General features: G+C 37.4%; 1 long non-coding RNA gene and 1 other non-coding gene across 3 annotated transcripts in view; one reads left to right on the top strand and one right to left on the bottom strand.

Moving 5' to 3' along the window:
• The window catches only part of LOC141584152 (uncharacterized), a 309,735-nt gene extending 283,643 nt beyond the window's left edge, over positions 1-26,092 (top strand). The window contains exons 5-6 of one of the 2 annotated variants that reach the window (XR_012517093.1): positions 23,888-23,958; positions 25,331-26,092. This is a non-coding gene — a long non-coding RNA (uncharacterized LOC141584152). Of the gene's footprint in view, positions 1-17,052; positions 17,149-23,887; positions 23,959-25,330 lie in introns of those variants that run through there. The other variant, XR_012517094.1, reaches the window with a different exon arrangement.
• Positions 25,725-25,856, bottom strand: LOC120363469 (small nucleolar RNA SNORA70). Its single transcript, XR_005579015.1, has one exon. It is a non-coding gene; the product is annotated as a small nucleolar RNA SNORA70 (small nucleolar RNA).

A 26,092-nucleotide genomic window follows, 5' to 3' on the forward strand; every position in this document is an offset into this window, starting at 1 on the left:
TTTTGTCTTTCAGTGGTTTTAAACATTAGTCTCAGATTTAAGAAAATAAAAATTGACAGACCTGTTGAGTTTTTATTTCCAGATTCAACCTGAGGATCACATTTTCTTGAACTGAGTAAATACTATTCATGCTTGTCTAGGAGTAGAGTCAATTCAAATGGCACTATGCCAACTTTGTTAACATCATCAGCAACAGACTTTTTCTTCTGCTGCCAATAATACAATTTATTGCTCTTTTTAAAAAAGTTATAGGACAACCATTTTCTTTTCCTGCTAGGGTTTTATCTTGTCATCCTGATTCTTTCAGGTAAAATGAAGAACTGGGGAGAACCTATTCTGAGGAGACATGTAAAGAAGCAATGTTGGTCATTGTTAGATAAATGATAGGACCTGTCTCCCACAGTAAAATGGGAACAAATATTTGAAGTTCTTTAAAAAAATCTATTTAAAATTGACATGAATGAATTTTGAATAAGGCAAAATAATAATGGCCACTGGGCAAGAAAAAAATATTAGAAAGCACACATACAAAAAATCATGCAAGTGTATGTGTCTGAGTAAAGAAAGCAAAAATCATCTTGAATAAAGTAAATACAGTAAAAACAGAAAGGAAATTGCATTGACACAATGGCTCTGATATATAATTTGAAAATATTATCAAATTCCTAAATATGAAACTGAAACTAAAGCACTGAAATATAAAGTAGCAGTGAATATTTTAATAATGTCTGCCTCAGAAAATGTAATAACATACAATTTCAGGCATCAGAACAATAGCTAAAGACTAAATGCAAAATGAGACCAATTATTTTAGAAAAGCCAATTAAAGAGTAAATCAATTTTACTCTCTACATAACTCATCTTCCTCAGAAAGCATAAAGGTCAAAATTTCAATAAATCCTATTAAACCAATTCTTCAAGTTGCCATTTTGCTACACAGAGCCATAGACATTCCAAGCTTCTATATACATAAACTCTATCGTATGACCTATTGTCCTGTCATGTATTACAGAGTTGCCCATGTGAGCAGTCAGACAGACAGATTATAAAGTGTCCTGCAAAGAAGGGGACTCTTGTCTAGTATTCATCTCTTTATGATAGCTGGGAACACCTTAACAGAAATCCCTTCTGTCAGAAGGCTACTCAAGGTGATGGGTTCAAGGAGGTGTTCGTCATTATTCCCTGAAATAGTCCCTTTCAGTGGAAAGATAAATTGATTTGGATTCAGAACCTGAGTATGAGCTCCAGCACTGACACCACAAGCAGAGTGACCTCAGGCAACTCACCGAATTTCTCAAGGCTGGGCTTTGTTCATCTGTGAGATGTGAATAATGATAGCCTAACTCATAGGGTTAATGAGAGAATTAGATAAAACAAAATGTATTTGTGAATGTGCTTGGTAAACCATGAAATGCTAATAAATGCACGGCATATATAGTTTCTGACAGAGTAGTTCAAACACAGTACTTGCTTTGATTTCACAGAATTACGTAGATGAAAAACTCAGTGAAGTGTGAGCACTTCTGCTGTCTCCTTTTGTACAATGAATTTCATGTTAATTAGTTCTAACAAACTCCACGTTTGGGAGAAATGCATTTAACTTTCGAACCTGCCCCATATGATATTACAAATATTAAGTGCCTCCACACTGTTTTCACTGCTGGGATTATTGCCCTGTACAATAGGCAGTAGAAATGGCATAATGCCATTATGCATATCTAGATGGTGTCGAGACCGTGGCCACCCTTTCACACCACGTTTTACCAGATTTCTTTACATCTGCCCTACCCTAGCCAAGACTATTTGCTTTCCACCTTTCTCATACCACTTGATTGTTTCCACTTCCGTGTTTTTAGAAGGTGTTTTACTTTACATTATCCTCATTTTTCTTTATCAATGTATTTATTACTCTTACCACCTTAAAGATCTACCTTTCAGGTAACCTTCCATGATTGATCCCATTCAGCTTTGTTAATTCTCAGCCACTTAATAGAGAGTTAGGCGAGACCCCATATTTCTGTAGATGTTAATGGAGTTTTAGGATAGTATATGCTACTATGACTGGTAGCGGCCCATAATGAGGGTGGATCAGTTCAGTCAGTTCATTGAAGCTTTAAAAAAAAAACAACAGAAATACAAAACTAGTCCAACCATTTTCTATTTATGAAGAGAAACTGCCGTGAACCAGATTAGAAGTAATGTTGGTTCCAGTTTCTTTCACACTCCAACTTAATGTGTGTATGCCTGAGTGTATGTGTGTATGTTTACGTGTTTGTGACATTCTCAGCAACTTAACTCCTCAGTTGCTTAATCAGTATGGCATAGAGAAAATTCATTTGATAGGAAATTGTAGTCTGTGCTGCTGTTAATTCGCCATGGGTCTTAAACAACCTTCCAAAGCTCAATCTCTCCTATAAATTGAGTATCTCACACTAGCTGATCCAGAAGGTCCCTCCAAGCATATATGACTTATAGACAGGGAGAAATCTGTAATATACCTATGCCAGGTCATACCAGAAAAATACCTTGCCATTCTCTGCCATGCCATTCACAGTAAGTGTAGAGTTAAAGTTGCTATCGTTTATATAAATGTTATTGTATGAGACACAATAGAAAATGAACTAAAGGGAAGAAAAATGAAAAATGTGCTTCTTTCTTCGAGGCTTTTTCAGTGGGAGTGTATTGTGGACTGACATACTAAGTCCAAATGTTACACTTATTCCTGAGTCTGGTGCCTCTAGAAGCCTTGCAGAGGAGTGGAGTTTATTCCATAATTAAGTTCCAGATACCTAACAGCTTACTACCCTGCACCAGTCTGAGTCTGAAAGTCTCCAGATCCAACATCTACATTAATAAAACAGGCTCTTTTATTCTGCAGTGTTTGTTTGGCTCACTTGGACTGTGCTAGAGCTTTGGAATGGAGTAGAAAGCTGTACAGGTTGCTCCTTGTAGTGACCCTAAAGTGGAGCTGGGTCTATTGGCTGCTGCTGCTGCTGCTGCTGCCGCTGCTGCTTCCCTGGGTAACCTGACCCAGGGTTCCGGATCATCAGGTACAAAGAACAGCATACTGAGTCCGGAGTCAAATCACGCCTTTTGATTAAAATACTCCAACATATCTGTAGGCAGTTGATAGATGACCTAGAAACTTGAAACTTTCTAAGGCATTGAGGAGAACCAATAATGCTATGTGTCATACTGCATAAATGCTTAGTAAATGTTTATTGAATTACTAAACCAGACTAAACAACATTTTAAAGAAAGTTTTCCACAGCTGTAATGATAAGTCAAAATCAGGGAGATAAAATTATATGAAAATAAGCATCAAGTTTTACTCTTTGATAGACAGTAATTTTAAAAAGATTTTGTTTGCATAATTACAGATTGCAAATCATTTATACATAATGCCACATTTCTGTATTAGGATATTCTTATGATATTCTTATAAATTTTTTTTAATAAAGTGTGACACAGACAGTATAAGTAACTTTCCTGAAGTCACATATCTAGTAAATTGCTGATTGAAATTACGGTCAGTCTTCTGATTTTAAGTCCCAGGCTCCTACTACAGTATGTTACGCTGCTGCATGAAGCTAAGGGACTATTTGTGTTTAGTCCCTACTATCTCTTAACCCACTATCAGTGCCAATCATTTGTGTTTAGATAGAGGGAGCCCTGACTTCATTGAAATACCTTTGGAGAGCAGCAATCTTTCTTACCTTCATGAAAATACATCACCTAGAACAAGACGAACTGTTTTACTCAACTGTGTATTGGCCAGGCCATGTCTGGAGCATATATTCCCTTTTAAGTATTACATTGAAAAATTTGAGATTTATGAAGAGTCAGAAATTAGAGAGCTAAGGGAATTTATTCTAGTGGTTAAAGTTTTTAAAACTATGTCTTACAAAAAGCAATTGAAGAAATTTTGGTGTTCAGCCTAGAAAAAGAAATATGGGGGTTGAAGTGGGGTGATATGGGCAGAGAAAATATATTTGTTGTCTTGTCTGAAGGCTATTACATCAGAGGGATTAGACCTGTAGCTCCAGAGGCCAAAATAGTACTTATGAAGAGAAATTATAAAAAGGCCATTTTAAAATTCAATATAAAGGAAAATTTCAAAAAAATAAAAATCACTAAAAAATGTAATACATTTTCTTGTGAGGTATAATTTGTAAATCATCAAGCAAAGATGAGTAGTCCATTTTCTGAGGATAATATAATCATGGTTTTAGCACTAGGTAGGAGGTTGAAATAAAAACTTTTAAAGACCTTTTCTAAGGGCCTCTAAGATTCTATGGTTTAATCTTTCTAAAAAATAATTAAGCTTAAAACAGAGGGCAAAAACCACATATGTTCTCATAACCCACATTTCCTGCAGTACCTAGGTTTCACTATCAGTGCCAATCATTATCTGCAAATTTAGCAGATTAAATCCTGTATTTTGTGTGTAAAGATTATGGAGAGACATAATTCTCCTACCCCTATAGCAACTGTGGAGTCTTCCCAGTTAAGACTCCACTTTTGCTATAGGGTTGGGGGAGAATTTGATGAATGAAGTCTGGAATTTTCCAGAGCTGTGCTGTCCAGTAGAGAAAGAAATAATGACACATGGCTATTGAATGCTTGAAATATGTCTAGTGAATTTAGCTGTGCTCTAAGTTTGAAACACACACACACACACACACACACACACACACACATTCACTATTTCAAAGACTTCATATGGAAAGTAAAAGAATTTAAGCTATCTTGTTAATTCATATATTGATGATATGTTGAAATAATACTCTTTTAGATATAATGGGTTAAGTAAAATACAGTAACAGAATTATTTCATTCATTCCTATTTAATTTTTAAAATGTGGCTAATAGAAAATTTAAAACTTCATATATGATGAATATATTTTTATTGAACATGGATGTTCTTATGGTATTCATCATTGATGTATATTGTGGTTGATGCTGGCTATGGACTGACACTTCAGCTGGTAATATGGCTTGGCTGTGTCCACACCCAAATCTCAATCTTGAATTGTAGTTCCCATAATCCCCATGTGTCATGGGAGGGACCAGATAAAGATAATTGAATCATGGGCACAGTTTTCCCATCCTATTCTCATGATACTGAGTTAGTTCTTTTGAGATCAGATGGTTTTATAAAGGGCTTTTCTTTCCACTGAGCAGTGATTCTTCTCTCTCCTGCTGCCATGTGAAGAAGGACATGTTTACTTTCCCTTCCACCATGATTGTAAGTTTCCTGAGGCCTCCCTAGCAATGCTGAACTGTGAGTCAATTAAAACCTCTTTCCTCTATAAATTACCCAGTCTTGAATGTGTCTTTATTATCAGTCTGAGAACAGACTAATACAGCTGGGTAATTAATGGTAACACCAACATGTGGTCTTTTCAGGTGGCTTAAGCTTCCTCTTAGTACAGTGCTCTCAGGATTTTTAAATGTTTATATGACAGCAGAAAGCTCCAAAAACAAGCTTTCCAGTGAGCAAGGTGAAAGCTGCATTGGCTTTTTTGACTTAGGCTTGGAAGTCATGAAGTCATGTTGTATCAATTTGCTGCATTCCATCAGTTATCAGGAAACCATAACCCTGCACAGATTCAAGAGTAAGAAACACATTGTAGTACAGCATGTGGAATACAAGCTGTTCTTGCAGACATCTTGGAAAATACAATCTTCTACAACTTATTATCAAGATAGAGTCACCAACAGAGTTATGAAATCTCCTTCTTTAGATTAAAAGAGGCATTCCTGAAGTCTAAGCAAGTCCTGGATTGTGAGATTAGAGTTCTTCTAAAGAGACCCTCAAGTCTTACAATTAAGCAACACTGTACTTTAGGAATTTCATTGATAGTCATTTTTAAGTGGGGATGCAATTGAAAGTGCAGACTGTCCTCTAAGTGTTTTAAAAGCTGCCTGCATGCTAAGAAAACAATCATGAATCCAGCTTCCTGGTAACAGAGTTGAATCACACAATATAGAATACTCCCAATTTTTTTTCTTTTTTCTTTTGGTTTTTTTATAGTTAACCAGTAAGAAGCATATTCCTAATTTCTGAGAGGTACATTTTCAATACTGTCCGGCAGGAATCTTTCCTTTTCCCAAATGTTTTAATTTTTTTGTACATTTAAGCCCTTTGAACATCAGTTAACAATTTATATACAATATGGATGAGAAGATGTATGATGTATGTCCACTTGGGGATAACTGATTATTTGTCACAAGTATAACGTTATTTTATGAGGTTATTTATTTAGTATAATCAGCCTGTGTTTGCTTTTTTAGAAAGGGTTATGAAGGGAGGAGTGTGTGAAGCTGCCCCCAGAGCATAAAATATCTTGAAGGTTAAATCAACATTTGACTTCAATCAAACAAATGTAATTGGCCCAGAGGGTCTAGTAAAGATGGAATTCCCGAAACAAGTGACTGTTGGTTTTTGTGTGTTTTCTTCCTTAAATATTAATAAGGAATTGTCTATGTAGAGTTAGCTAAGAAAATCAGTTTGCATTTTTGTCCTTAAGCCTCCTCTTTAGAGTTTCGATTTCTCAGACGATTTGCACTTTGATATTAATTTAGTAATAATTATTAATTCATTTGTAATTAGTTATTAGTGATTGAATAACCATAATTTAATTCTAACTTACATTTAATATTAAGTAATCCTCAGAGTGTCAGTCCCTGAGTCCATTACGTTCCCCTAGGTTATAAGTGAAAAGTGCTGTCTTGCAGGACTTTCAATATCCCTCATCAATAGATGGTTTGACGAGCAGATAATTAAACTGAGCAATAGAAGTGGAGAGATTGCAAAAGAACTAAAACAGCATACAAACCAAAAGTAGAAACAAACAAGCCTGCATTATTTGCAAATGTTAACAGAATGCACTGCTTTATAATTTTAAGTGGCATTTTATTCCTCTTCATACAGCAACTATTGAATGGTTTCCATATTCCTCCACAATGGTGGCTAGATTCACATGCTTGAAAAGCACACAGATGTGGACTGGATATTACGGAACATACAGAGGAAGTTCAGCTCTTGGGCTAACATTTGCTTTCTAAATATTGAAAGAAATGATAAAACAAAATAAGTTATAATGCCTTTTACCAAAGGATTTTCACTTAGAAGAGAGGATCTTTAGCCTGTGGGCCTTTTTGCTTTTATTCTTTGTTTTTATGTAAACAAGACCAATAGGTAGCATAGAATACTAATATTCTCAATGTAGTCTTACACAGAGATGGGTACTACTCAGAGAATTGACAAGAGTGCTAAATGAAATAACCCCAAAACAAAACTAAAGTCCTTCAGTTGTCTATTTATTTAAATTAAGAAATCTGGTACATGCAATACTATTAATGTGAAAGTTAATAACGTAAACTGGCTTATACATACATAGGCCATATAAATTTGCTCATCTGTAAAGTGAGTATAAAAATATCAAAAAGATTTTTTGGAAAGATGACATAGGATAAGTTTAATCAATGGCTTAACAGAGCACATAGTGAGTCCTCATTGTTGTTGTCACTATACAACAGTAAAATAGAACAAAGAGCTCTGAACTGGCAGATAAGAAGCCCAATTTTTCATAACGATTTTCTTATGAATTAACTGGATGACTTAGTACTTTAGTCATGTCTCCTAATTTCTGTCCATAAAATCAGGGGCTTCACTACTTGGTACCTATATTGTTTACCTTTAAAATCATATGATTATAAATGAACAAGACAATTGCCAACTGTTGTGTGTGTGTGTGTGTGTGTGTGTGTGTGTGCTATGCTGTGTATACCTAAACTAAGGTTGGCTGATTAACAAAAGACTTTTAAATTGAATAAATAATCTTGGGATAATGATTTCATTTTGTTGATTAGTCAATATCTAGAAACTAAGGACTCAGCAGTTGGGGAAGAGGCTGAGTGTGTGCTCTGGATCCAGAATACGTGACCTTGAATCTAGACCTATTATTTATTGTTTTGTGATCTTGGGTCAGTTCGTTTCCTTACCTGTATAATTAAAACAATGGGTATCTTGCATCAGAGTACTGTTAGATGGAATGGAGTCACATATGAAAAACTCTTAGAACAGTGGCTGACAAGAATAAGAACTCAATAAACTTTGGCAATAATTCATCTGCTTTAATTATTTATTTTATTTTCCTTCTGATAATTTACCATTTAGAAATGAGATAACTTACCATTTATGTATCATTTACTGATGAATTTTTTATTCTTTAAATTCTGGGGTAAATATGGAGAATGTGCAGGTTTGTTATGTGGGTATACACATGCCATAGTGGTGTGCTGCACCCATCAATCCATAATCCACATTAGGTATTTTTTCTAATGCTATCCCTTCCCTAAGCCCCCGCCCCCAACAAGCCCTGGTGTGTGATGTTCCCCTCCTTGTGTCCATGTGTTCTCACTAGAGATAACAAGTCTTTAAAAGTAATAGTACATTTAAAAATACTACATGAATATGTTATCATTACAATATCTTAAAAATATACATGGCAAAAAGAAAAAAGCAAACAGTGGCTTGCTTATTTCTTTAGGTGGAATTAACCTAACTGACTTCTCTGAATTCTCTTCCCACTGCCTCAGCTGTTATCTGAAGAACTGTGGTGAAATTTAAGGCATGAAGTGTGGCATCAGTTTCACTACCCAAAGCATTCTTGTTAAGAATCTCCAAGGTTGGTTGGGCGTTGGCTCCAAGTCTCATCAAAATCTGGTATAGAGTCTATTGATATATCAAATTGAATTTTACTTACTTTTTAATCTCTAATTGGAAGGCTTTTTCTTCATAATTAAAGGGGTTTCTAGTATCCTCTGAACAAGTGGGGTAGAAGTGACTTCTAGTTGTTGAGTGTTTACTACTTGTCAGGATATTATTCTCTATTTCGCAAATGTTCCCTCACATAATCCTTACAACCTGTGAAGTGAATATCATTCCCAGTTTACAAGCAAGAAAGACCATAGCAAGTAAGAAATGCTGAAGCCAGGATTTTTAACCCAAATTTCAAATCTTGTACTCTACCCACAACAAATAATGTGAATAGAGGGGAAGGAGGAAGGGAAGGAGAAAGGATGAAACAAAGGATGGAGATAAGTAACTTCCAGGAAGCTCTGAATCATGTCTCCTTTATTATCCTTACATTCCTATAAGTCCCCCAAACCCATAGCATTCATTATCCTCTACAATCTCCGTATCTGCTTTCGGTCTAGTCCTTAGAGGATCAGGCTCCATCCTAAAGGGAAGAATAGAAGATGTGGCTTTGGGCAGCCTGGTGGACTTTTTATCCTGTACATTGAGGCATAAAGTACATTTTCACAGAATATCTAGGAATTCTCAAAGTTCTTGCTACATCTGATGTCCTGGAAAATCTATTTTAAATAGTCTCCTAAATTGTTCTATTTGGGGGCAATGAATACTGGTGTTTACAAATAGAAAACAAAGCAAACAACAAAACTCTCTGAGAAACACTTTAGGATCCTGTGGTCTGATATCTTTTAATATCAGTTAAAAGCAAGAAGGTGAGTGGTAATGAATTATATGTGAGCTTAAAAGGAAAAATCTGAAAAGCCAGTCCTGAAGTTAAAACTGTCCTTTAAATAGGGAAGTATGATTGGCATCCGGTGACAGAAATGGAGCTCACATTGTCTTTTTCCTTACCATATTGCTGTGGTGTATAATTTTTTGCTATTCCAGGAACTTAAAGCTATTCTCTCTGATCTACAGGCAGGCCAAGTTATCTCTGTTCTTCCAGAATCTAAGCCAACCAGCCTGAGCCCACTGAAGGGAGTGGAAAGGGGATGCCAGAAAGCCTGGGCATGCAGGGAAAGCTGTGCTTACAGATTGCCTCTAGGGCTGTCTAGTCTAAATGCCCTCACAAATGCCAACTTCTTTTTTTTTTTTTTTTTTTTTTTTTTTTGAGATGGAGTCTCACTCTGTCACCTAGGCTGGAGTGCAGTGGTGCAATCTCGGCTCATTGCAACCTCCACCTTCTGGGTTCAGCCTCCCGAGTAGCTGGGATTATAGGTGCATGCCACCACGCCCAGATAATTTTTGTATTTCTAGTAGAGACGGGATTTCACCATGTTGGTCAGGCTGGTCTCAAACTCCTGACCTCATGATCTACCCGCCTTGGCCTCCCAAAATGCTAGGATTACAGGTGTCAGCCACCATGCCTAGCCTTCTTTTGACACATTGTACACAGTTTCTGGAAGACAGGTTGATATAATTGGCCTATTTATTCCCTTCAAATCTCATAGTGAAATGTGATCAGTGTTGGGAGTTAGGGCCTGGTGTCAGGTGTTTCAGTCATGAGGGTGGATACACAGCTTCTAGAGGACATGTTGATATAGTTCGAGTATTTATTCCCTTCAAATTTCATAGTGAAATGTCATTTTTGGAGTTGAGGCCTGGTGGCAGGTGTTTCAGTCATGGGGGTGGATCCCTCATGAATGGCTTGGTGTCCTCCTTACTTAATAAGTGAGTCTCACTCTGTTAGTTCATGGGAAGTTTGGTTGTTAAGTGTCTGGGACCTCCCTTGCCCATGCTCTCTTGCTCCTCTTGTTGCCATGTGACATACCTGCACCTCTTTACCTTCCTCTGTGATGGAAAGCTTCCTGACGCCCTCACCAGAAATAGATGCTGGGATCATGCTTCTTATACAGTCTGCAGAACCATAAGCCAAATAAACCTTTTTAAATTACTCAGTCTCATCTTGATGTGATTTGGCTCTGTGTCCCCACCCAAATCTCAACTTGTAGCTCTCATAATTTTCATGTGTTGTGGGAGGGATCCAGTGGGAGATGATTGAATTACGGTGGCGGGTCTTTCCTGTATTCTTGGCAGTAGAGAATAAGTCTCATGATATCTGATGGTTTGATAAGGAGAAAAACATTTCCTTTAGCATTCATTCTCCTCCTTGCCTTCTACCATTATTGTGAGGCTTCCCAAGCCATATGGAACTGTAAGTTCAGTTAAACCTCTTTCTTTTGTAAATTGCCCAGCCTTGGGTATGTCTTTATCAGCAGCATGAAAACAGACTAATACACAGATATTCCTTTATAGAAACACAAAATGTAGTGTCACACACACACACACACACACACACACACACACAGACACACCAGTCAAAACCAAAATCTCACTCTGGCAAATTTATTGATTTATTTATCTATTTATTTTGAAATGGAGTCTCACTCTGTTGCCCAGGCTGGAGTGCAGTGGTGTGGCTCATGGCAACCTCCACCTCCGGGGTTCAAGTGATTCTCATGCCTCAACTTCCCAAGTAGCTGGGATTACAGGTGCTCGCCACCATGCCAGTACTCTTTCCTCCCTTTTTATATCTTTTCTTATGTGACCTCTTCCATTTCCATGTATCTGAAGACGTATTTACCATGCTTCTGCCTCCACCATCACTACTTTAGTCTAGGCCAGTGCCTTATTGATCCCTATGCAGAGTAACAAATTCACTTCACAGTATCATCCAGTACTTGCATATGCATGCCTATATGAACAGAAATCGGAGAGGAAATGTTATGAAATGATGTGATGGCCTCTGAGGTTTTCTTTTTTCTTTTCTCTTTCTTTCTTTCTTTCTTTCTTTTCTTTCTTTCTTTTTTTTTTTTTTTTTTTTTTTTTTTGAGACAATCTTGCTTTGTTGCCCAGGCTGCAGCGCAGTTGTGCAATCTCAGTTCATTGCAACCTCTGCCTCCTGGGTTCAAGCGATTCTCATGCCTAAGCCTCTCAAGTAGCTGAGACTAGAGCCGCACATCACCACAGTGGACTCAGCTAATTTTTGTATTTTTAGTAGAGATGGTGTTTTGCCATGTTAATCAGGCTGGTCTTGAACTCCTGGCCTTAAGTGATCCACCATCCTCGGTCTCCCAAACTGCTGGTATTACAAGAGTGTGCCACCATGCCCAGCCTGGCAGTTTTAATGTATTCATACAGTCATGCTCAGTGGCCTAGGCTGACATGATATGTTTCACATTTGAAGGATGCTGCAACTCGGAAAAGCCTTGATAATTAGATACTTGCTCTAGCCTCTTTTTCCTGATGTGACAAGGGAACCAGATTTCTCTGAAGGAGTTGGCCACTGACTAGAGCACGTAATCCCAAGTCCTGGTTCACTCCTCATCCTGCCCACAACCTGGCCTTGGAGTCACCTGGTTACTGCTATGAAAAAGTTCCCCAGTATGGAGCCCCTCTCTGTGGGCCCTGGTGGAAAGTTCATCTCCAGGAACAAGGTGAACCAGCTCAAGATGGAAGCCTAAAAGACTGCTCATTTCTGACTTTTCAAGAAACAAGCTTCTCTTATGAGATAATTTCTTCAAAGCCCACAGTTCAACATTAATCATTGTAGTCTGCTTCTTTTACTAAAAGTGTCTTTCTTCTAAGCAAGGCTACCTGTCCCTTAGTCTCAGCTCAAAATTCCCCTCTCCGTTATTCTGGACTTATCTTACCTACAATCAACCTTGGTCTGAAAGTATTATATCATTACTCTTGCATTTAGGAGCCACTATTAAGTAAAATAAGAATGACTTGAACACAAGCAATGTGACACTGACAGTTCATCTAATAACATGGAAGGCTACTAATGGCAATGCAGGCACAAGGTGTGGAGATTTGATCATGCTACTCAGGATAATACCCAATTGAAAACTTATGAATTGTTTATTTCTGGAATTTTTCACTTACATCATTCACCTCACTTCATCTCATCATATAGGCATTTTATTGTCTCACATCATCACATGAAGAAGGGTGAGTACAGTACAATAAGATATTTTGAGAGAGAGACCACATTCTAATAACTTTTATTACAGGATAGTTTTATAACTGTTCTATTTTATTTTTAGTTATCTGTTGTTACTCTCTTATTATGTCTAATTAAACATTATCATAGGTATGTATGTATAGGAGAAATGGTAGTACATATAGAGTTTGGTACTATCTGTGGTTTCAGGCATCCACTGGGGGTCTTGGAACATAGCCCCCTTGGATCAGGGGCTACTCCAGTCTCTGCTTGGGTCAGGTCAAATTTGGAAGGCTGCCTCTAGCTGATCAATTCCTAAAATCTATATAAATCTTCTAAATATTTTTAAAGGCACTTGAGAGAGTAGAGGTTAAGGATCGGACAAGCTTGCTTTGTAGCTGGCCCTTCCACATCTCAGCAGAGCATCCTTGGGCAAGTTCTTAAAACTTTGTGTGCCCATTTCCTCATCTTCAAAATGCAGAGGGATAGAAGCACTTACTTCAAGAGGTTACTATAAAAGGATTCTAAGTGAATTCATGTAAAGTCTATACAACAGTGCCTGGCCTAAGTCAGCATTGGAACTGATAAATGTTACCTACTATTCTCATCTAGAAGTCTGAGAAGTTTAGTTCACTTCCTAGAGTGCTAGTTGACTTGACATTCTACTTTTAAAAGAATTATTCTGGTCCTGGAGGAGTAAGATGGGAAATAATATAGAGCAGTGAAAGGAATCTTGCCTTTGGGTGACCTGGAAATGACTGAAGATTTGAGCTATAGGGAATGCTCAAATGGAGGCTCCATGGAGTAGATTCTGACTTCCAGAAACTAAGACAGGAATAGCAGCAATGGGCTACAGACCTTTGGTATCCCAGGAGCAATGATACTGGTAACTTTAAAAGGTCAAGTCAATATAGGTGCACAAAGGGAGAGACAGCAAGCTATATTTACTTGAATTATAGTTTCTCCTAGGGCCAACCTTGGCCAAATAGGATGAAATTAACTTTGAATTCCTCCCAGTGAGCTTCCAGTAAAGGAGTGTTGAGTGGATTAGGGAATGATGAACAAACAGCCCCAGGTCCAGGTTGAATTTATGCTCCATAAACCTGACTTGGGTTAAATCCAATGACGGCCTTAAAGACTTCCAGGGATGCAGCAATGCCTATGTGTGTTCTTCTTTCCCTATCTGATTCAGGGTCTACCATGAGAGCAAGAGAGAGCACACTTTAAAAAAAATTTAAGATAGTACAGAACAAGTCATAACTGTGTTTTTATAGTTCCATCAAGAATGTGCCACACTTTCCATGGGGTCAGCTAAAGGGATTTTTTTTTTTTTTTTTTTTTTGGTGTTTGAGTGGACATCCATGCAAACTTTCTTCAGCAGGTACTTTTTGTTTAAAAAAGTTTTATTTTTTTCCATCTGAAATGAGATGCTAGTCAATTGAAAATATTAAAAAATTATTAACATCCTTGCTGATATAGATAGGGAAGAGATGTTCCTGTAGAAAAAGTCTTTCTAGATTGTGTTTATTGAAGCATGGTTTTAGATTATCTGAGATCTTTTTACACTGTACTGCATGTAATTTACCACCCACGAAAATGAACTGCCAAAGTGGAATGTTTTAGTAACAATTAGTAAATTGCAACAACATAAACCTATGCTAAAAAAAGTAGTGTCCCTTGAAAATGGAAATAACAATTAAAAATTTTAATAACCCTGTCTGTGGCAGCAAATAAATATGAAGTTTAAAAAGGATACCACAAAATAGCATACTTAAATTACATCTAAATAAGAAAATTAGAGTTGGTGAAAATGTACATACTCTTTAAAAAAATAATTATCAATTGGCCTTTTTGGTAGCATACTGCCTTAATATCAAAGATTAAAACAAAGATCAGCATTTTTTTTTCTGTAAAAGGTGGATAAATTTTTTAGCCTTTATGGGCCAAGAGGCTAAACTGAGTATAAATGGCTACTTATATAGCAAAAGAGAACATACATTTCCACAATTTTAATTGTTGAAATTAAAAAAAAATGGAGTACAATTTTCTGTAATACAATTTTGCTAAGATGAAGAATTGATTTTTTAAATAACTTTTTATTTAACAGCTGTTTAATATTAGTGTTCCATATCCTCTAATAGATTGTAAATATTTTTCTCTATAAACCTTTCCTAGCTCCTGGACTATACAAAAACAGGCTATTGGCTAGATTTTGGCTTTTGGCTATAGTTTGTTGATTTTGGTCTAGATGCCCAAGAGAAGATCAGCAAAAGCATAGTCCGCAAAAGAGCAAGCAATAGTTAATCAGTAACAGCTGCTGGCTACGGCTTCCTACATTTGGGTTGTTGCTGGGATCCTGGGTTTTGATAGCAGCACAGTGCACTAGTTTTCAGTAACAGAGAGTCCATCACATCAATTTGGGATCATTGTCTTAGCAGGTATTGGGAGTAACGTGAAAATGATAGTAAGCATCCTCATATAAGAAAAAGAATCTAGCACAGGGCAGTGTGAGCTGAGAAGAGCCAACACAGAAGAAGAAAGAGACTTTTTGAATGGGCAAAAGAAGAGGAATTCCCTTCCTGTCAGTGGCAAAGAGTAATATAGCCTGTTTCTCAATGAGGAGGAACTAGAAATTTAAATCAGATCTTACCTAGAATTGTGTATATTTGTGTTTATGTTAATTGTTAATAAAAAGAATTATCACTATCATTCAGAATGAATGGTGGCTTCAGTTATTACTTATGAATCCCTTTGCCGTTTTTGTAAAGTCCTAAGTAAAGAAACTACCTAAGTGTGTACATAGTATATAGAGCCGGTTGTAAGTTGGCACCTATTGGAGTCAAGGTTCTGAGCTTCAAAGTGAGCAAAAACATATTAGCAGCCATGAACCCGCCTTCTCAGACTCTTCTCCAACCCAATGCTGTATTAACATGACTCAAATCTGTTATATAACAATGTCTTAACTTGTCTACATTCAGGTTCTATTTCACATAAGGGGATCCATTAACAATTTTTTTTTTTTTTTGGCTAGGAAAAGTAATTTATTTATTCAAAAACCTTCAATTGTTTGTGTAAGTATTTATTTCCCTTTTCATATTTTTAGTCTCCTAGGTAAAACATTCTTTTTAAGGAAAAAAATTCATTCTCTAGAGTCAGGCAGCTGGGTTTGAATCTTGGAGCTACCCTATGTGACCTTGAGCACATTTCTTATTTTTCTCAGTATCAGTTGCTTCAGCTGTAAAATGAAGATGACAGTTTTTTGTGAGTTTTAAATGTTTTTTGTGTGGTTTTTTTTTTGGTATTAAATGAGTTAATAAACTGTTTAGCATATTGCCAGGTATATAGGTACTCCATAATTATGATCTATTTGTATTCAATATTATTGTTATTCAATTTACTATATTTATCACAATTCCAATATCATTCTTGACATCAAAGAAGTACTTAGTTTAACAAATTGATTTACAAATATTTATCTAACACTCTGCACCAGGCAGTATTATAGGCAGTGGAGACATAACATGAACAAAGTAGGTAAATATGCATAGTCTTGTGGGCTTTTAATCTTGGTGGGATGAGGAAAGAGCAGAGAATAAAAAAAAATACAATAAAATAAAATGTATCATATGTCAGGTGACAATAAATGGTATAGGGAGAATTAACCTAGAAGCAAGATAATAAATGTTGAGGGTGAAAAGATTACAAGTTAAAAAAACGGTCTGGGTGAACAGGAAAGTCTTCCTGCCTATGATGGCATTTTCCTCTAAAGGGCTTAGAGGCCTGGGCTAGAGTCCCCAGAATTAAAATTAGCAAGTAAAATACAGTATGTCCAGTTAAATTTGATCAGCCATCCTATATTTTATCTGGCAACTATACTTGATAATGAGGAATGCATCAAGAGTCTTGAATTTTTCTCTGGGATAAACGGCACATGTGTTTCAATGATACAATTTGATGGGAAGAGGGTGTCATAGGTTGTGTAATGAACATCACAGATCCCTGGGACTCCATTTGCACTGATGCAGAGGGCTGGACAGGGCTATCTTACTCTGAGTCATTGAGGTTTTGGGATTTCTCTTAGATTCTTGACAGTGGGTGAGTGGAAAGTACACCATGTTGGACCTCTAGGATTCTCTTAACCCCTGATATTTCTTACTTAGGGTCAGAGAAAGTCAGATGAAAAACGATCTTAGATGTCAGGTACAGGAAATGTCATTTTACCCCCAAACCCAAATCTATTTTTTTTTATTACTTATTTATTTAATTTTAGTATTTTTTTCAGGCAATGCCATTTTCAGGAACCAGATCCAGAAATGTCACACACTTTCAATATCAAGAAGATAGTGGCTCTTCAAACCAGGATTATTGATTTAGATGCTCAAAGGTCAGTGAGCCATAAGAAAAAAATCCTCTATGTATGATTTTCCATTTTTCTCTGTAATTTCTTCTTAAAAATTTTATTTTATCGTTTTGTTTTACTTTAAGTTCCAAGATACACATGTAGGATGTGTAGGTTTCTCACATAGATAAGTGTGTGCCATGGTGGTTTGCTACACCTGTCAACTTACTACCTAGGTATTAAGCCCAGCATGCATTAGCTATTTTCTATGAATTTCTCACCCATGGGTCAGTATAGTAAAATTTCCACCAGAAGCATGATGTCAAGAATTGGTAACAGTAGTTTCTGCTGTAATTTTCCTGGTAATGATTCAATGTTGTTCTCGTATACAGTGAGGGAAGAGTTAGCTTCTTCTTGACTCTGAAAGTATGATGGTGGTGTTATTATTCCATGACATTTAAAAATGGAAATGGCTTACTTGAAAATGAGGGCAGGAGTTTGTGTCCATTTTGTTCATTTTTGAAAGTTCAGTTTCTAGATGAGTACCTAGTAAATTACTAAGTACTCAGTCAGTAAGTTCTTAGTAACAAATAAGTACTTCCAGTATTCCAAAATTTTTTAAAATGCAAAAACTAGTTTTTGTCAAGGCACTTTAAAATAATGCTTATTTGTATGCTTTTGCCTAAAAAGAGCATGTTAGAGGTGTCTTCTTGCAAATGCTGTAAATATGTATGCCATAGTGGTTAAAATAGGCCCAGAGATTGACTGCTGGATTAATCCTTGCCTCCTGTTTCCTAGCTGTGTGTCTTTTCCTTATCTTTGCACTTCTGTTCTCTCTTCTACAAAGTTGGAACAATAATAATAGTATCATATTAGTACCTCCTCTGTCACCAAATTTTTGAATTAAGTTGATATATAAAGCACTTAGAGCAGTTCCTATCCCACGCAAAGTACTCAAATATTAGTTACTAATATTTTAATCTTATACTATCCCTAATATATTTCCTAGCACATGGTTTATTTTCTGTAATAGTTGTTGAGTAATACTGTTTCTCTATTAGAAAAAAATGTAAACTACTTCAATATTTAGAGTTCTATTTTAAGATATTGAAAAAGAGTAAAAGAGTATAATCATTAAAAATATCACCACTTGACTAGTTTAGGCATTAATACCTTTGAGTGAGAGGGCGGGCTGAGTAAATCATGAAGATAAATATAACTTTTTCACTGACCTCTTTCAGAAGCTGGAGAGCAAACATATTTCTAAGGGAAGCAGGCAGTGCCTTCCTCTGCTAATCATAGATCATGTCCACCTTGGCAGGTTCAGGGCCTTTCATGCAATTTTATTGTTGGGAATCCAACAAAAACATAGTTGAGATGAGGTATTGGAAAGTGGCTTGTTAAGATGTATGTCTGCACCATTTTCCTCTTACAACTATGCCTATGCACACAGTTTACCACAGAGGTAAGTGACTCCGTTATTAATCTATCAAAATTTGCTCTCTTTCTCCCACACCAATAAATGTATTGTGGCTAAATATACTGATGTTCTTCTTAATAGTCAAACCCAATAATCCCTCGTCAGCCCTCCCCTTGATTCTTTGCAGTGTTTCCAGCATGCTGTCCTTTGTGAAACTATCTCCTTGGAGCCTCAGACAATCTCCTTTCACCTCGTCTTCTCCTCTAGAAACTCTTTGTTTCCGATTTCCCTGTGTCATCTCTTCTTTCTTTGCTTCCCTGTTATGTGTTTATGGTTCTGGGGTTCTGTATTTAATCTTCTCTTCACATAATTTCATCTTCATCTATGTTTTGCAGCATCGTGTATTAATTAGTATAGTAGACTGATTAAATGTCTCCCATTGATATCAGGTCCTAATCCTTGGAATCTGTAGATGCTACCTTATTTGCTGGGGTGGGCATCTTTGTAATTAAGTTAATGGTCCTCAGATGGAGGGATGAATCTGCATTATCCTGGGTTATCTAGGTAGGCCCCAAATGTCATGAGTCAGTGTTTTTATAAGAAGGGTGAGGGAGATTTGCTATAGAGAGAAGAAGAGAAGGCAATGTAACACGGAGGCAGCAATAGCAATAATGCTGTCACAATTCAAGAAATGCCGTCAGACACCAGAAACTGAAAGAGGCCAGAAATGGAGTCTCCCCTAGCATCTCCAGGGGGAGGGTTCTTGTCACTACCATGATTTTGGCCCTGTGATATTGATTTTGGGCTTTTGGCCTCCAGAACTGTAGGAAAATAATCTGTTTTTTTCAACTCAAGTTTGTGGTAACTTGTTACAGGCACCATAAGAAAGGAATAAAACTAGAAAATCTAAAATCTATGGCTTTAATTACTGTCTTTTTTCTGAGTGTCAGATACACATCACCAAATACCTGCTGGATATTCCCACCAGCTTTCCCCTTTAACATTAGAGCTAGCCATTACTGAGCACTTGCAATGAAGGCCTTTGGGCACTCTTCTAAAGCCATTCAGTAATGTTACCTCATTTAATACTCACTAAAACCTTATTAGGTAGATATTTTATTAACCTTGCTTTATACTGAAGGAAACTAGTCACAGAGAATTTAAGCAGCTTGCTCAAGGTTGTAAATATGGTAAATGCTAGAGTCGGAATTTGGGGCCAGGCCTGATCTGGCTTCAGAGCCAACACTAACGACAATGCTCTGATGCCTCAAATTGCCTGATGTCTTAGGTTACTCACAGCCTGTTCCTTGCCCAGGCAGCCCTGTACAGGGCCTCTGAGGACAGATCACTTTAGATGAATTCTGAAATCTTTTACAGGATCATTACTACCTGCGAGGTGCTTAGTGCCAGTCACTTGTAGCCAGTATCAGGGGCAACTTGCTGTTTTCTGTCTAAATATCAAACTATCATAATCTGAGTCAAGAACATTTCCCAAATCTCATGCAGCTTCAGCATTAGATCCTACATCAGGAGGAACACCTGAGCCAGACAGGAGAATTCTTGCGGCCTCCTAAAAGCCTCATGTTTATTGGTAAACTCTGTTCATAGAGTACTGTGGCTTTCATTTTGCCATGGCCACTTTCACTGTGTTGCCATTGGGCTCTGGGAGGAAAGCAAAAAAGTTGAAACTGAAATAATTCCTTTTAGTATTTATGGAGTTTGATCTTCTATGCTGTGTTTGGTAATCTGGAGTCCTCACTGTTCAATATTCCCTTTCTAGTTCCTCCTTTTTAGTTATTACTTGAAATATGGACAAGAATAAAAATAGCTACAGTATCTTCATTATCTGCTAGGTGCCAAGTAATATACATACACTATCCATTTAACTTTTTTCACAGTTATGCAAATAAAATATTACCATTGCCATTTTATGTATGCAAATATGAAGGCTTAGAGAGGCTAATTTGTCCCAGCTCACACAGCTAGTTAGTCACAGAGCACAGTTGGGATTTGGAGAATCAATTAAAATTATTTAATCTAGGTAAGATTGAAGACAATTGCTTCTTCAGGTCACTTTGGGCAGGGCCGAGGGAGGGGGCAGGAAAGAACCAGGTTCTTCATAATTCAGGAAGAGGCCAGCACCAGTTTCTTCTCCTTTTTCCAAAGAGCCAGATATTCTGATTTCTGCCTGACATTGCTTCACGCTTGGATGCAATAGACTATAGTTATTATGATAATATTCTTAACCCACCAGCCATTGTAACTAACTTATGGTAACGTACACCCCTTGCCCCTACCCCGACCCTACCGCCACCACTGTAACTGATCTTAGTCTGTAACTTTCCACTGCCCACCCCAAACCTATAAGCCATCTCCTATCCTACTGCCCTTTGCTAACGCCCTTTTCGGCCTTAGCCCACCTGCAACCAGGTGAATAAACAGCCATGTTGCTCACACAAAGCCTGTTTGGCGGGGGGTCTCTTCATTCAAAGCATGCATTTTTAATAGTATCTATTACTTATAATTTTGTATTCTATTAAAGAGGGCCCCCCATAATTACATAATCTTCAGATCCCACAGATCTTGTATCTGCCCCTGCCAATACAGCATTTAAAAATGCACTAACTAATTAGACTCTTCACTGAATGGTTGGGGACTGGATGGAGGAGGAAGGATCCACACAGGTGGATTGGTAGGGGAGTGGCTTTGGAACTGGACTAGGACATGGACTCTTGTGCTCTGGTATAGACAGGGCATGTTCCATATACTGTCTTGGTTCCCATGCCTAACTCATATTATCATTTTTTTTTCCAACAAGGCCAGTCTAATGAACAGGTAGCTGTCAGCATTACAAAGAAGGGAAGACTCCCCCACCAGCTACCACATCTCTTCTCCACCTCCTGTGGTGACCTAAAATATTGAAATTAGAGGCACATTCCTTTGGGTTTGGTAAAGTTTTTTAGTCTTTAAGAATAAAATTAAAAGCAAATGTTTTTATAAACAATTTAATCATAAATCAATATTAAATATCCCTTTGTCCCAAGGTTTAGGAATGTTGATGAGGATGATGATGATGATAACCTACCAATTTCTGAACATCTATGCATCAGGCAATGTGCTGCACAGTGCAATGTGCAGCATCTCACTCAGTCCTGCAACAGGAGAAAACTGAAGCTTAGAGGGGGTCATGCAGCTCTAAGTGACTGAACAAGAGACTAAGACAAAAATAGTTAAATGACAAATTAGGAGCCAAAGCCTTTAAAATTTCAGGCATTTCCCAATTATGCCTTGGGCTAGCCCTTCCCTTTGCTGTTTTCCCCCAACTCTAGTAAAATGCTGATCACTACTTATTTTAATCACAAAGAATATATTTTACATTATGTAAGTTTTAAAGAATTAACCCCTAGGCAATAAAAATATGTTTTCTCCTGTATAAGAAACAAACTTGGGATTAAATGCCAAATGACACCTGGATTGCAGCAAAAATCAATTACCAAGGGGGAAAAGGTTTGCAAGACAAAAAGAGCTAGGCAGTTAAACATTAGTGTTCGATGGTTTGAAGTGTTTAGGTTTTGCAATGGTGTGGTTTGGAAGCTTTCCAGCAGAAAAGCTATTTTCTTTTAAGAGGATAAGTCTCTGTAATATTTTCTTTGCTGAAATAATGTGATCCTTAATGACGTCTTATATGACCCAAACTTTAAATAGACCCTATTATTTTAGCTGATCTCATTCTAACCAGGTTTTTACAGGTCAGCCATGAACTATCAACAGCTTCCTGATAATTAATCCTACTTACCCAAATAACTGTTAGCCTGTTAGCCTTATCTATGCTAAGAGGAAGCTTTTCTATGTACCAGACTTCCTCAGTGAATAAAAAACAAACTGACAATTCTGCAGAAAGGGCCAACATTGTGAGGTTTAAGAATGAAGAAACAGATTAAAGATTATGACGCTGCTCTGTCTTTAGCTCCTAACTTGCTGAAATTTTGTGGTTCATCTGGCACAGGAATGGCTTTACAGTGGAGTCAGCAGTACAACTACTCAGCTCAGGAGTGGCTCTCTGGATGGCTCTATCAAAATGCAAGGACATTCAACATATGTATTTACCTGGGTTGCCTGGATTGATAAGCAGTGGGAGAAGATATCTCAAGTAGCAGCTAGAGTTGTTCCCATTAGGATTTAATTTTCTGCCATTAGAGGCTCATTCTTTTGACTCTGAAGAGCTCTAAGAGTCTACTAGTAAAATACAGCTGCAGTTTTTGGTTGTCACCTACCCTAATGCAAGACTGGTGTTTGGTAAAAGGAGGGAGGAGAGGCATGCTGTTATAACTGAAGCTGTCAGGACTCCAGGAAGAAGAAAGGTGATGAAATTGCTTTCTTCATTTGGTGATGGGAGTAAGGAGCTCATGCTGGTCCCATCTAGCAATTTGTAAATGGGTTGTTTGAACATATGGGTCTTAACATGTTCACAGATTGTGGGTGTGTGTTTGTGTGTGTAAAATGAGAATGCTTATTATTATATATAGCCTCTTGTCAGCATAGTATAAAGTTCCTCAGGTAAGGACATGCTTTATAATTAAAGGATTTCTGCATCTGCTAATTGCCCATGACATATACCTTTTCTTTCCAAGACAAATTCTAATTTTCAGTGATGATTTATTATTAATCTGTTTTCTCATCAGGTTAAAAACATATTCCAAAAAGCGTTTTAAATTCAATGTGCTCCAGTACATATAAAGAGACTTATTAGATGATCTTTTCTAAGAAAGGTCATTTTATGTTAAATTATACAAAACAAAACATAAACATGACATATAGTCTGGTGGACTATGTATTCTCATTTCTCACTGTAGCAATGATGCAAATTTTTGGACATGTTGTATGGTGGTGACTTTATACATTAAACTGAGCAGAGACAAATTGCACTGTGAAGTTCAGCAAAGCTAGAATTGGAAACTCAGAAGCCCAAGAAACATTCTTTGGAAGGCATGAAGACTGAGTAGACATAGGATTTAATATTTCCTGCATGCAACTATTTGGAAATATTCTGGACTTGTTTCTAAACTTTGCTAGACATATGTCAATGCCTCAGAAAAGTCATGCTCAGCAGAGAGGTGAGAGAATGACCTACTGGTGACCATCAGGTTATGTTTCAATTTTTAAAATATGTATCGCTCAGAAAAAAATGGTGGGTTACATGTCATTTTCCAATGTTAATTGTTGGATTTTAAGAGATTTTTACTATGCTTAAGTTATTATAAATTTTTTTTTAAAGAATAGGTAGGACATAAACATAAAAATGTAATAATAAAATACGTTACAGGACTCTGTTTCCTCTCCTTTTATGTCTCTCACTAGGTGACCTCTTTCATTTCCATGTATCTGAAGGCATCTTTATCTTTTTTCTGCCTCCGTAATCACCACTTTAGGTCAGTAACTTTTCGATCACTATCCAGAGTAAGAAATTCACTGCACAGTATAAATTGATACTTGCAAATGCATACCTATATCCACAAAAATTTGACAGGAATTGTTATGAAATAATGTGATGGTCTCTGATGTTTTATTTTCTTTTTCCTTTTTTTGAGACAGAGTCTCGCTCTGTTGCTCAGGTTGGAGTGCAGTGGCAAGATGTTGGCTCACTGCAACCTCTGACTCCCGAATTCAAGCGATTCTCATGCCTCTGCCTCCTGAGTAGCTGGGATTACAGGTGTTGCCACCATGTGTGGCTAATTTTTGTATTTTTAGTAGAGACGAGGTTTTCCATGTTGGCCAGGTTTGTCTCAAACACCTGGCCTCAAGTGATCCACCTGCCTTGGCCTACCAAAGTGCTCCACAGTATGAGCTACTGTGCTGGGCTGATGTTTTCTATTGTACATTATTCTCTTTCACTGATATTGTGGGTTAAGACCAATAAAATGACTGTATAACCCTGATGGATTGTGACCCACAGTTTGAACAGCAGTAATCTAAGACAGCATCATCATTTGCCCAGATATCTGCAGCAGTCTGTTAACCCATCTCTCTTCTCCTATTTTTCCCACATGAATTCTGTTATTCCATGTAGCAGCAAAAAGTATTTCAAAAGAAAAACCCAATCATGTCACTCTCCTGCTCAAAGCCTTCAACAGCTTCTTACACTTAACTAAAAATCCAAACTCTTTGAAACTCCTCACCACAGCCTACACGATTTGACCTTTGACATTCTGTTCAGCCTAATCTCATGTCATCTCTCTCTTCCTCTGCATGCTCTAGTTCCACAGAACACATTTCAGTTCCTCCAGCACAAGAGATTCTTGCCTACGTGGGTACAAGTTGCTCCTTCTGCCAGGAACACGCTTTCCCTAGCTTCCTATGACTGGCTGCCATTTGCTCTTTAGTTTGGTCTTATTTTCTCTAGACATCTTTTTTAACCATCTCAGTTACAGTAGATCATCCCCTGTTTTTTATTTCACCCATGGTTTGAACACTTACCACACTTGGAAAGATGGGAAGAAAATATGACAGCTAGAAAACTTTGACCAAATAATAGGCAGGAAAGGTGTAGGTAGAGGATTCACTGCAAGAGATAGTGAAGTCTTTTGGGGCTGGATGTGTTCATCTTAGAATCAAGGACTTAAAACTTTGGAATTGTAACTTTATGCAATGTAGTTTGCCTGTAATGGCTGCCTTTTCATTTTGGTGTAATATCAAATCACATTAATTTAGAAAATTCTACATGCCTCTACTTTGCTAAGAAAGATAAAGGAAAGGAAGGGTTTGGTTACACATATGTTAACAATTTTTCTTTTTTTTTGACAGGAACTATTGGTGAGCATAAGAGCGGGCAGCACAATGGAAGCCCTCCGGAGTGCAGGGCCTGCCACTTGTCCAGGGAGCCATGACTGGGGATGTATTTGACCCCACAGCCATCTAAGCTAAGCCACTTCTCAATTACCATGTCTTCAAATTTATCCACATTAAACTTGATAGAGCCCCATTCTTTGAGATGTGGCCAGGCAACTTGAACTTGACCCTGTGCAGGGACTCAGTCACATCCTCCTTGTTTTGTACCTTGGTATGGATGGATATGATGACTTGGCCATTGTAAATTCTGTGCTTTGGGGCTTTCCAGAGATACTCTGCACACCTGTCTGGAGCCTACACTGGAATAGTGCAAGGTCGAAGGTCAGAGACATAAACATGCATTGGAAATGGCTGTCTCCAAAGTTCTTTAGAGCAACCCATACAAGAAACAGCTGTGTATATGACAAAGGAGGCTGTTGTTTGCAGCCATCACACTGAGGCCTTATGAGAAAAATAGTACAGCTGGCTTAATTGACTGCAGAAGATGAATAATTTAAAAAGTCTGCTGGGTCCCAGAGTTTGTGATGACAGTGGTAATCAGAGTAACAGAACTCTAGAAAAAGGCAGTGGTCATAGAAAAGTGTCAGAGGTTGCTGGTGGGGTCAGCTCCCACCAGCTGGAGGTTCTCTTTAAGTTGCTTTCTTGATTGAGAACTCACAGGGTTTTATGTGGTGTTTTAATAAGAAAGATGTTTCCATCCTTGAACCATCCCTTCTC

Source organism: Saimiri boliviensis, chromosome 4 (assembly GCF_048565385.1).
Source record: "Saimiri boliviensis isolate mSaiBol1 chromosome 4, mSaiBol1.pri, whole genome shotgun sequence".
NCBI lineage: Eukaryota > Metazoa > Chordata > Mammalia > Primates > Cebidae > Saimiri > Saimiri boliviensis.